Raw genomic sequence first — 12,136 nt, forward strand, 5'->3', positions numbered from 1 at the left:
AAAGAGAAATAACAAAGCAACATAAGATATACATCCAGTGAAGAAAAATGGGGCTGAAACCAGAAATTCAAATCAGTGGGAAAGTAATGAAAATAAAGGTTACAACACATACAAATAAAATGTTGAACTCATACACATAAAATGTAGAATGTGAGGAAAGAGAAGTGCATGAGCACATTCTTTACACGGTAGTATAATACTAACAGAGGTTTGACAGATTGAAACAAGTTATGGCAAGTAGAAATGAGGTGGAAAAAAGGTGGAGTGGTAATAGAAGTCATGGAGGATTATGGCAAGGGCAGGATCTTGAGTTCAGGAAGTAATTTTTGACTTCAGTTTTGAAGCAGAGGGTGCTATTAATGTTACGAATGTTAGAGGATAGCCTATTCCAAGCTTGGGGCACAGAATTTTTGTAAAGGAATTTGCCAATATTTTTATTTGGTTTATACATATCTTGAAGGTTATGGTGAGAGCTATGAAGTGTGTGAGCTGGGATATAAGGGGATACTATGGAAAAAAGAAAGTGACAGACTAAAAGTTTATTTAGTGGGTACTGTGTGAGCAGCAGCTCGGAAAGAAGCAGGAGCTGGGGGGATTCAAACCACTGAAGTTGTTACAGGACAAGACAATGACGTGATTTGTATGGTTGGTTTGAGGTGAATCTGGCTGTGCTGTTATAGGTTTGGTCAAGTTTGGTTACTAGGGACTACTGGAGATGGTTAAGGATAGGAGAGGTGTAAAGAAGACAAAGAAAGGGAAAGCCTTAAGCTAGAATGGGTCTGGAATTTGGAGCTAGGAATTTTTTTATTTCTATGAAGAAGACCCAATTTTTGGTTTGCCTTTTTAATACAGTGTTGTATATGGATGCTGAATTTTAGCTGATCATCGATTATACTACCATGAAAGGTTTTACACTAAGGAGGGAGAAAAGGACCTGTGCCGATTAGCTAGACAGAGGGGCCAAGCTAGGAAACATGTGCAGCAGGTAAAGGTGATAAAGGATAATGAGGGAAACATACTCACAAGCGAGGACAGTGTATTGAGCAGATGGAAAGAGTACTTTGAGGGGTTGATGAATTAAGACAATGAGAGGGAGAGAAGGATGGATGATGTGGGGATAGTGAATCATGAAGTGCAATGGATAAGCAAGGAGGAAGTAAGGATAGCTATGAAGAGGATGAAGAATGGAAAGGCTGTTGGTCCAGATGACATACCTGTGGAAGCATGGAGGTGTTTAGGTGAAATGACAGTGGAGTGTTTAACCAGATTGTTTAATGAAATTTTGGAAAGTGAGAGGATGCCTGAGGAATGGAAAAAAAGTGTTTCGGTATCGATTTTTAAGAATAAATGTGATGCGCAGAGCTGTAGTAACTACAGAGGGATTAAATTTATCAGTCACAGCATGAAGTTATGGGAAAGAGTAGTGGAAGCTAGGTTAAGAAGGGAGGTGATGATTAGTGATCAGCAGTATGGTTTCATGCCGGGAAAGAGCACTGCAGGTGCGATCTTTGCTCTGAGAGTGTTGATGGAGAAGTACAGTGAAGGTCAGAAGGATTTGCATTGTGTTTTTGTAGACTTAGAGAAAGCATATGACAGGGTGCCTAGACAGGCATTGTGGTATTGTATGAGGAAGTCGGGAGTGTCAGAGAAGTATGTAAGAGTGGTACAGGATATGTACGAGGGTAGTGTGACAGCAGTGAGGTCTGCAATGGGAGTGATGGATGCGTTTAAGGTGGAGGTGGGATTTCATCAAGGATCAGCTCTGAGCCTTTTCTTATTTGCAAGGGTGATGGACAGGTTGACAGACGAGATCAGACAGGAGTCCCCGTGGATTATGATGTTTGCAGATGACATTGTGATCTGTAGTGACAGTAGAGAACAGGTGGAGGAGACCCTGGAGAGATGGAGATATGCTCTAGAGAGAAGAGGAATGAAGGTCAGCAGGGCTAAGACAGAATATATGTGTGTGAATGAGAGGGAGGATAGAGGCATGGGGAGGATGCAAGGAGTAGAGGTGGCAAAGGTGGGTGAGTTTAAATACTTGGGATCAATAGTTCAGAGTAATGGTGAGTGTGGAAGAGAGGTGAAGAAGAGAGTACAGGCAGGATGGAGTGGGTGGAGGTGTGTCAGGAGTGATTTTTGACAGATGAGTACCAGTGAGAGTGAAAGGGAAGGTCTGTCTACAAGAGTGTAGTGATACCAGCTATGTTATATGGGTTGGAGACAGTGGCATTGACAAAAAGGCAGGAGTTAGAGCTGGATGTGGCAGAGTTAAATATGTTAATATTTGCACTGGGTGTGACAAGGGTGGACAGGATTAGGAATAAGAATATAAGTGGGTCAGCCCAGGTTGGAATGTTTGGAGACAAAGCCAGACAGGCAAGATTACATTGGTTTGGACATGTGCTGAGGAGGGATGCTGAGTATATTGGGAAAAAGATGCTAAGGATGAAGCTACTAGGTAACAGGAAAAGAGGAAGGCTTAAGATAAGATTTATGGATGTGGTGAGAGAGAACATGCAGGTGGTTGGTGTGACAGAGCAAGATGCAGAGGACAGGAAGAAATGGAAACAGATGATCCGCTGTGGCGACCCGTAACGGGAACAGCCGAATGAAGATGATGATCGATTATACTACCAAGTAGTTTGATGTGAGGATCTGCTTTGATAGGGGTGTTATTGAGAGAAGTAACGGTAAAGGTGGATTTATGGTGGGACTGGGATTTGGGAAGGAAAAGTGGGAGCTTAGTCTTTTTGGGGTTAAGTATAAGTTGATGTTCTGTTAGCCATTTTTCCACAGATGAGAAAGTGTTTTGACTGATGGAAAGAAGGTTAGAGATGTTATCTTAGACAGAGATGAGAGTGAAGTTGTCAGTGTATTGTATAAGGGAGAAAGTGGTGCAGGAGGAGTGTAGATCATTAATGAAGATGTTAAGAAGCAGAGGGCCAATAATTGAGCCTTGAGGGATACCAGTCTGGATAGGTAGGAAGGGGGAACAGGTATATTGTCATCTAACATACTATAGTTTGTTTGAGAGATAGCTTGAGAACCAGTGAATAATAGAGAGGGGAGGTAAACTCACTAAGCATGGCAAGTAGCTTAGAATGAGAGACAGTAATGAAAGCTTTAGAAAGGTCAAGGAAGAGGCAGGATAATACAAAATGTCTGTCCCTGACTTCAGCATAAGTGTGAGTGAAGGACAGGAGGGCAGTACAAGTGCTTTGATTAGGTCTGAAACCGTGTTTATTAGGGGTCAGAAGATTTCCATCTATTAGGTACTTCAGAAGCTGGATATGAATGCATTTTTCAAGGATTTTGGAAAGTGGGCAGAGACTTACAATGGGTTTGTAGTTAAATGGATCTGTGGAGTTACCTCCTTTGTGTAGTGGTATGCTGTAGAAAGATTTTCAGGTATTGGGGACAGTGGATTCTTAGCTATATCTGTCTACTAGGATTGAGACAGGATAGGCTATGAAGTGGGCTGCAAGTTTAAGAAAAAGGGGAGGGTGGTTGAAAGTAGACATTTTTTTTAGTTTTAGTAGAAGGGATTTTATGTAAGCAGTGGAGACAGGTTTAAGAGAGAAAGGGGAGTTCTTGTTTGTTATATATGTGGTATGAGAGTGGTTTTGAGACTGACAAGTTTGATTTAGTTTTTGAATAGATTCAATGAAGTTGGTATTAACTAAGGTGGCAGTTCCTTGGGAGGTATTGTTAGGATAGGGCTTGGGCTGGTAGGGTTACCAGGGTACAAGATTTTTCTGATGGTGTACCAGATTTTTGGGGGGCTAGAATTATGGATGAATTGGGCATTATAGCAGATTTTTTTCTTGTCTGTCTTTACTAATTGGTTTTTAGAAATGTTGCAAAGTTCTTTATACTTTTGGGAAAGTGTTGTGGATTTAGTTTGTGGCTATTGTTTCCAATACTTTTTCCTTTTGTGATGAGACTGACAGTGTCTTTAGAGAGAGAAGGAGAGTAAGATGCTTTAACTTTAATTTTTTTTAGAGGTGATATAGAGTCAAGGATATCCAGAAAAGTGCTATTGAAATGTTGAACTGTATCACTGAGGGGAAGGTACTTTAGGAGGGACCAGTTAATAGAAGCTAGTCTTTTATTAAAGGTTTCAGCAGTAAAGGAAGAGAGGTTGTGACAGTCTCTGTAGTGATGGGACTTCGGTATTTGGAGGGAGTGTCTTAGCACTCGAGTAGGGAGGTGGTCACTTAGGAGTCAGGTAGGGTACTAAGGTTATGATAGAGGGGTGGATCAGAGATAAGAATCCAGTCTAAGGTGGAGCAGCTAACATTGTTGTTATTGAAATGAGTAGGGCTAATAAAAAGTTGATGGAAGCCATGGAGGTTAATATGTGGGGAAGAGGAGTTAGTGGATAGATTTTTGCCAGTCAATATTTATGTCAACAAGTAGAATAGTCTTATAGGGGATATGCAGTGAGATCCAGGATAGGACACATTCAAGGATGGGAATGTTGCTACCAGGTGGTGTGTGTGTGTGTGTGTGTGTGTGTGTGTGAGGAGTTCACCTGGGTGAAAACTGGGCTGAGACACAGGCAGGGAGAGAGGTTGAGATGCTCAGAGTACATATTTGCAACACTACTACCTTTTTTGTTAGCTCTGTCAAGACAATATATGTTGTAGTGGAGAGGTAGTATTTCAGTATGAGGGATGTGTGGTTTTAACCACATTTCAGATAGGGCTAAGATATGAGGGGAGTAGTGGGTGATCCAAGAATGTAGCTCTGTAACTTTCTTAGGCAGACTCTGTATGTTAATAGCATAAATAAAGAGGTATTTAGTCGGTTAGGTATAAGTTGTAGATGGGATAGAAAGGCCATGGTTGGGGTGTATGTCACCATCTAATAGTAGGGCTTTAAGGGGTGGGGTTAGTTTATTAGTGCAAAAATAGGAACTATAGGGTTTGTGTTTAGGCTTAGGGGAGTTTGTTGAGAGGGTGAGTATTTTGAATTTGTAGCAATGAGTGTAGGAGGAATTGAAATGAGAGGGGGGGATTACGAAGAACAGGGAGGGTTCTTTGTGTAGTAAAGGATCAGTATGTGAAGGAGATGCATGAAAGAGATTACGTTTTGTATGATAGAAGGTAAGGGATGAGAAGTATAGCAGTAGAACAGCTATGAGTTGGAGGGTGGGCATAACGTATGTGTGAGACATGGGTAGTAGAAATGTATGTATATGTAGTGGTAAGGGTTGAGATGTATGTCGGTGAGGTTACTCAAGGAAGTAAGTTAAGTGGAGGGGCTGTGGGCCAGGGAGTGGAGTAGAATTATAGGAGTAGTGTTCAGGGGTATTGCGATGTTTGGGGAGGAGAGAATGGTAAATGATGTGGCTGCTAGAGTTAAGGGAAGGAGTGGAGTTAATGGGATAAAGGAGGTGTTGACAGAAAAGCTATAGGGAGTTTTATTTCTTGTAACTGGAGTTATGGTAGGAGTCAGAGATCTGATAGGTTGGGATATGTGGGAGGAGGAAGTTGTGAAGAATGTTTGGAGGAAGTGGTGGTAGAGGGAGAGGAGGAGAGAAATTGTTGCAGACGGTAGGAAGAGGTGGTGTCAAGAAGAGGTAGGGGTTGTGGCTGACTATAAATCTATTGAATCCATGATGGGTGGGAATGGGGGAAAGGTAGGGAGCAGAATAAGCCCAAGTGGAGCAAGGGCAAATGGAGTGGGTTGATCCTCGAGGCAGGTAGCCAGGCTCCAAGAAACAATCAGATAACCAAATGTGTCTCAGGGAAGAGGATTAGTGGAAAGTAGGCAATATATAACATAAAAATAAATATGCAAATGTTACTGTCCTTCGCCAACATTTTTTGTATATACTATATATATTGAGGGGTCTTAGTCTGAGAGAATTGAGACAGCTAGCTAGGCTTCAAGAAACAATCTAAGGGGCATTATACGCAATGATAGGTTTGATGAATGCTGAATACAGTGGAACAATTACTTCCTTGGACTTAGATGGCATACCTTTATAAGTCACGCAACATAGAATGATTTATTCACCACTGTAGGCACATGATGGTCAAACACTAGATTATTATCTATGTGTTCATAGGTTCATAGGTTCATAGGTTCATACTAGGCTATCTGCCCGAGGGCATTTACAAGCCTAGCCCATAGTTTTGTGGCTTACGCCACCCCTTTAGTATGGGGAACTATACCCATTATTTTGCTGTGCCTCTGTTGAGCAGTGACACTGAGGTAATCCCTGGGGTATATCTGCGATCTCCCATCCATTGGTCAAGATTTCTCTTGAACAAGGCCAGCGAGGTGCTCTGCCTCACATATACCGGGATTTTATTCCACAGCATAGGGAGTCTTTGGGTGATGAATCCCTAAGCCCCTGACTACTGGGTCAGCTCTAAGGGGTGTGTTGTCAATATGATAGTAACCAGGGATGCACGACTTCACAAAGGATACTATTATGCATTTCTTGGCATTTAGTTTTAGTCCATGACTCTGACACCAGTGCTTTGTTTGTGTCAGCACCTCCTGGGGAACATTTGTGTCAGTGTGAAATTGAATGACAGCTCCTAATTTGCAATCATCAGCAAATTAAGTCAGCTTGAGACCACTGACATTGGCCTTGTCTTCTGACAAGTAAATGCCAAAAAGGAGCGGTCAAAGGACTGATCCTGAGGGACTCCACTTGTGACTGGCCTCTTTCCGTGGACTCCTAAATTCTAACTTCCCGGATCTTGTCTGTGAGCCAGTTGGCTATCCACCAGGAGACATATGGGTTTGTACCTAACTTCTTGAGTTTGTCAACAATACCCAAGTGGGGTGTTGTGTCAAGTGCCTTGGCCAGGTCAAGACAGGCATTGTGAATGATTTTGCCCTCATCTATTGCTTTGGTGACCTTCTCAAAGAAATCCACCTGGTTGAGTAGGCATGATCTGCCCTTTGTGAAATCAAACTGGGTTGGGTCCAGTGTCTGGCGGTTTACTATCTCTCTGTTGATCATCTCCATGATTATTCTTTCCATGGCTTTACATATTAAGATTAGTGAGACTTATGGGTCTATAGTTTCCAGGGTCTGCAGATGGTCCACCTTCATGCAGAGCGATGACTGTTGCCTTTCTTCATTCATGAGTCACGAAGCCTGTTTGGAGGCTACAGATAAACAGTAATTCCAGAGGCACTGATAGGTCATGGTTCATGCTATTTAGAAGGCATGCTGGGATATTTTCTAGGCTCATTGATGCAGTGTTCTTGGCCTTAGAGAGAGCATTGAGGACTTGTTCCTTAGTGATAGTAGGGGGAGTTATATTTGATGATATTTCCTGATGGAAGGTTGAGTGGGAGAGAGTAGTAAAGTTGGAGATGAATTTATCAGCCAGGAGGTTTGCTATATCTTCTGGCTCAGTATAGGTGGCTCCATTTACAATGAGCTCTGCCCACAGTTGTGTATTGCCTTTGAGGTTGTGGACATAGCTAAAGAATACTTTCTAGTTGTCCTTGGTCTGGGAGGCCAAATTTACCTCAAATTTGGCTTTGATAGATATTATTTGTCCTCTGAGTTGTTTAGTCTGATGAGAGTGCTTTTATCCTGCTGGGTGCTGCACCTCCTAATTTTTGCCATGATTTTCTTCCTCCTGTCATACATCTGATTGATTCTGTGATTCCACCAGGGTGGCATGTTTCTGAGTTAGGTCTGTACTTTTTCCTGATGGGTACAGCTGCCTCTGTACAGCTATTAACATGCTTGTACAGGGTTTCTGTGAACAGTTCTGCATAGACAGAAGTGTTCCCAGGGTTTATAGGGGCTTGAAATGTTGCGAGGTTCTCACTTAATAGCAGGATGTTAGCCTTAGAATAGTTTCTAAATATTTCCAGTTTAGCTGTTAGTCCAGGTTTTATTTTTTTACTTCAAAGGAGACCATTTTGTGGTCTGACCTTACCAGGGAAGGCATTACAGTAGGGGTATGCAGCACTCTCCAATATTAGTGAGGACCAGATCCGGTATGGTTGCACCCCTGGTTGGTGTATTGACTATCTGGTCCAGGGAGTTTGTGTTTACAGAATCCAGGAATCTCTGTGCATGTACGTTTGGTGTTGTATACGATTCCCAATTAATAGTGGGGTAATTAAAGTCACCCATGAATATGATATTGGGTTGGATGGTTAGTATTTCTAATAAGTTTAAATACATGGTATGTGTTTCCTGGTCATAGAGGGGGACCTATAGCTTGCAAGGAAGTGGTATTGGATTTTACCTATGGTGATTTGAACATGGAGCAGCTCAAGTGCATTGTCTTGTTTGATCAGCCTTGAAGCATATTTATTTTTGATGTAAATAGAGACACCTCCAACTTTAGTCTCTGCCTGTGAAGTAGCTGATCTAAATGTGTGAGCTCCTTCTCTGATCCCTGTTAGCTCAAACAGGTGCCAGAGCAGCTAATCAAGCTACAGTCACTTCAGATTTACTCAGGCTGGTTTTATCCCTCTGTTCCATGGATCTGGTTGATTTCATTAATGACACTATCAAAATATGATCATCTGTTCCTGGTGCTTAAGATGTCTGCCATCCAGAAAATCTGCAAGTGGCACATGAAGCTGGTTCCTGAAGCTGAATAGCTGGTTACCTAACATTTGTATGTAGCTGTATAAACACATTCATACACACACACACACACACACACACACACACACACACACACACACACACACACACACACACACACACACACACACGTGTACAAACAAATATTCACATGCTCACAAACATGCATGCATGCATGCATACACAGACAGACACCACACACACACACACACACACACACACACACACACACACACACACACACACACACACACGTGTACACACAAATATTCACATGCTCAAAAACATGCATGCATGCATGCATGCACAGACAGACACCACACACACACACACACACACACACACACACACACACACACACACACACACACACACACACACACACACACACGCACACACTTAAGGAGTGGTGAAGTATGTTTGAGCTGACAGGGACAGAGAAGGAAAGATGAAGTAAATTTGACAGATAAGAACTCAATACAAAAGCAAAAAACTCCAGTCAAGCGCTTTCGTCCACAAAAATGCAGGGCTTCATAAGAACATACAGGGAGTTACGAGTAGTTTAAATAGTGAAACAACAACACCTCCCGTCAATTAAAATTAGTGACATCAACATTTTAATCATACTTGACCTTTAAGTAGAGATGATGTCACTAATTTTAATTGATGGGAGGTGTTGTGTTTTCACTATTTAAACTACTTGTAACTCTGTGTATGTTGTCCTGATGAAGTCCTGAATTCTTATGGAAGAAAACGCTTGAGTGGAGTATTTTACTTTTGTATTGAGTTCTTATCTGTGAAATACCATTAAATTGTCGTACTACAGGTTGTTGTCTGGGCTATTCCTTACCAGGTATTTGTCTTTTATATGGTCTTGGGTTACCTCGTTGGCACACTGCTTGTTTTTACTTAAAGTATATTTGAGCTGGAAGGGGTCAGCGAAGGAAAAATGAGATATGTGTGAGCTGGCATGGGCCAGAGAAGGAATGATGAGATCTATACCTCCTTGCCTTTCCTGAGGCTGAGGGTTGGGATGAGTCTTTGGGTGGACGGTACTACAGCTGGTAATGAGTTGGGATGCAGTAAGGTTGACTGGGGTGCTCCTGCATTAGTCCCTGATTGGTCTCCCTCCAAGCAGCCTTGCCTCATTGTAAGTTCTCAGTGTCTAGAAGTGAACACACAAGCTACAGCTTCTTACTGAGGCAGCCCAAACCACTGTGCATAGCAGTTTAGCTATCTGGGTTTGCTGTATCCTGTGCATCTCACTTACTAGCTTAGAAGAGTCTGATGAGGTATACAGACTCTAGTCTAGACTCTCTTATTCCTAACATGCAAGGATGGGGTGAAGAAGGGGCTTAATGGATAAGTGTTGCTTCCACAGCAGAAAAAAAAGCAAAACTGAAAGTTAGTATGCGGTGATGAATGTAGAAATATCCAAAGGATGTATGAATGTTGTGTTTATGTAAACCATTTATATGAAGAAGCTTGGAAACTAAGTCTAATAACAAGCAATAGCAGAAATCTTTATGCAAGCTCAGACCAAGAAATAATGTTCCTGAAACCATGATATTTTATGTATTATCCCATAAAAGTACATGGATTGGATGTTATTATAATCAGAGAAGCAGAGCAGCTGAGTTCATTGAGAAGACAAGATATTTTTTGTAAAGATACACAAAGTTCTGCTACAAGCTATTACAATGTATCACTCCTCACATTAATTCTGAAAAGCTTATATGCATAGCACTTTGACATTAGCCTTTTAAGTGGGAGCAATGCTGCTGCTGCTACTGTTTGTAGGTGCTGCTGACCTGTTTTTGAATCTTAACCCTAAGTACATTTAACAGCCATCAGTTTCCCTTATATAATTGCCACTTTCCTTATGCAGTGTTCATGTAACAGTGACAATCACTTGTAAGTGTTTACTACTGCAGTGTTGTTTGAACTCTTAATGTGTATAGTTAGCATATTTTGCAAAGTAAATGTCCTTCTTTTCTTTCCATCTCCTGGAGCTTTTTCTTTGGAGTTCACAGCAAAATGGACTGCTGGACTCGATCAATCAAAAAGTTTCTTTAATAAATAAAAAAAACAATAAAAGAACCAGCATGTAAACCGTCATGTAGTTCTGCAGATTACTCTCCTGTTTTGTTAAAAAGGTCATAATATTGCTTTTTAAATGGCACAATATATTGTCACATCACAGCTTACTTGAATAGTATTAAAACCTTTGGGAATATTATATTTCTACAGTTACACTACAGTTCATTTTTATTTCACCTCTCTTATCTTACATTTTATTAATTGCGATGAACTGTGCCCAGCAGGATAAACATTCCCTACAGAAGATAGCAATCTAGTTTTATGACATTAAGACTTATAGATACAGCAGCTTTGACAAGGATTCTTTTTTCTACATTTTAATAAGTGAAAGCTAATACCTGACTGCTTTTTCATATTTTCTTTAATATAAATTGTGCAGATTTACTGGCTGTCAGTAAAATGTGTTTGTGGAGATTATTTTATCTATTTATCTTATAAGAGTGCCAGGTTTCATCCATTATTATAGCTATCTTTCAGTTTGTTGTTTTTTAAATGTAAAAATGATTTCAGATGGTGACGGTTATGACATGATAAATAAATATACTTCTTGGTTGTGCATTTGGAAGAGGGAAACATATTTTCAAAAGGTGTCCAAACATCATATAAATATTAAATAGAAATGCATAGACATAAGTGACATATGGCTTAAACACAACATGCTCAGCTCTGATGATCTGGATGGTCATCAAGGGACACCTCAACATTTCTGGATTTGGTGCTGTTTTTCTTGGAATAAAATAATTCATCCTATAACAGTTGTTTTCTTTTTATGTTGGACTGGCAGACAAGGCTAGTAATAAGACTTTTGTGTCAGACCTGAAATGACTAGAGTTTAATCTTGACCTTGAAGCACTGTTAGCATAGATTTCTACTTGTGTGTACATGGGCATTCTGTGGGCACTCTGGTTGGCTACCATCATCCAAAACATTTTACTTGATTGGTGGCGCTACATTTTTTGTTATATTTACCATTGCCTTTGAGGTCAGTGTCATAGCTGAAAAGGGTCAAGGACGTACCTGCTTATTTACCTGACTAACCATTGCATAAATTATGTTAAAATTAAATAGGTCAGAAAAAAGCTATGAAGAAAGTACATAATTTATTGATATAGCTAAAGTATACAGAACTAAATGTATGTGAACATTCAAAAAGCAATTAAAATATAACAAGGTTATATGTGCATCCTCACTTCTGTCAAGGGAAGTTCTTGCAAAGAGCAACTTTAGGGGATGTAAAATGCATACACACACACACACACACACACACACACACACACACACACACACACACACACACACACACACACACACACACACGCACACACACGCACACACACACACACACACACACACACACACACACGCACACACACGCACACACACGCACACACACAAACACACACAAACAAACACACACCTCAGCAAGATCTCTAAAGACTTGTAACAATT

This window comes from Protopterus annectens, chromosome 15.part0, assembly GCF_019279795.1.
Source record: "Protopterus annectens isolate FY-2018-M chromosome 15.part0, PAN1.0, whole genome shotgun sequence".
Lineage (NCBI taxonomy): Eukaryota > Metazoa > Chordata > Ceratodontiformes > Protopteridae > Protopterus > Protopterus annectens.